Source organism: Chrysochloris asiatica, unplaced genomic scaffold, assembly GCF_000296735.1.
Source record: "Chrysochloris asiatica unplaced genomic scaffold, ChrAsi1.0 scaffold00012, whole genome shotgun sequence".
NCBI classification, from domain to species: Eukaryota; Metazoa; Chordata; class Mammalia; order Afrosoricida; family Chrysochloridae; genus Chrysochloris; species Chrysochloris asiatica.
The window spans coordinates 22,846,252-22,847,743 of NW_006408530.1; the positions used below are offsets into that span (position 1 = coordinate 22,846,252).

At 41.9% G+C, this 1,492-nt stretch overlaps 1 protein-coding gene across 1 annotated transcript in view; it reads left to right on the top strand.

Moving 5' to 3' along the window:
- LRP1B (low density lipoprotein receptor-related protein 1B) overlaps positions 1 to 1,492 on the top strand; it is a 2,342,762-nt gene that overhangs the window by 499,108 nt on the left and 1,842,162 nt on the right. The window lies entirely within an intron of this gene.

Sequence of the window (1,492 nt, forward strand, 5' to 3'; positions counted from 1 at the left end):
ATCTTCTGTTCTTCTAGCTGCTCCAGGCTGGTCTGCCTGTCATTTGAAGTGGAAATTTCCCACCTCTGAAATTTATGGATGCTGTTCAGGTCTTATGTAATACAGAGGTTCGGCAGGAAGCATCCTTCACTGGGAACTTTGTAGCCCCATTTCAGGTATTTCAATTAGTCCTGGTGTGGCACTGTGAGTTAATGCACCAGATTGCAAAGCTGTTTGAACTGCAAAGTTGGCAGTTCAAGTTCATCAGCTTCTCCTTTGAAACCCTATACAAGGTCACTATGGGTTGGAACCAACTTGACGGCACTTCACAACAACAACAACAACAATCAGTTATAGGCAGAAGATGGATTTACAAGCTTTCTATGGTGATATTTCTGGCTATTCCTTTCTCTCCCACTCCAGTGTCTATTTTATAAAATAATGTAAGCAAAACCAAGATTCAAAAGACAGCCAAGCATCTTAAAATTATTTCCCCCCTTTTTACCATTCCTACCATGTATCAATCCCTGTATCCCAGAGCCCTGTTGTGCATACATCATTCTTTACCTCTGTCCCACTTAGCCCATGCAAGCCTGCCTAATTGTTCTCCCATCCACTTTGTTCTTCTATTCCTTTCCCCCTTCTTGTATATTGCCCCCCTCCCCAGCACCCAAACTATCCTGTGTCTATTCCCTGCCCTGTGCTCCACCTTCCCCTCCCTCCAGTACAATGCCCTGTGCTCCACCTTCCCTTCCCCCTCACATCCCAGCAACCAGCAAAGAACCCCACCCCCCTCTTTTGTATAGGTTCTTTTTCTTAGTCATTTACAGTAGTGGTTCTATGCAGTATTTCTCCTTTTGTGACTAATTTCACTCAACATAATGTCCTCAAAGTTCATCCATGTTATGCGGTGGCTTGCGGCTTCCTTGTTATTCTTCAAGGTAGCATAATACTCCATTGTGTGTATGTACCACAGTTTGTTTGTCCATTCTTCAGTTGATGGGCACTTTGGCTGTCTCTATCTTTTTGCTGTTGTAAATAGTGCTGCTATGAACATTGGTGTGCATATATTACTGGTGTTATGGCTTGTATTTCTTGTGGGTAAAAATCAAGTAGAGGAATTGCTGGATCATAAGGTACTTCTATTTTCAACCTTCTGAGGAAGCGCCATATTGCTTTCCAGAGAGGTTGGGCCATTTTGCAGTCCCACCAGCAATGCAGGAGTGTCCCAGTCTCTTCACATTCCTGCCAGCATATGTTGACCTCTAATTTTTTTGTTTGTTTGTTTGTTTTTTATCTTTGCTGTTATTGCTGGTGTGAGATGATATCTCATTGTTGTTTTGATTTGCACTTCTCTAATGGCTGGTGATCGTGAACATTTCTTCATATGTTTGTTGTCTGTCTGGATCTCCTCCTTGGTGAAGTGTCTGTTCATTTCTTGTGCCCATTTTTAAATTGGTTTATTTGTCTTTTTCTTGCAGAGGTGTTGTAGTTTTCTATATATTTTAGAAAT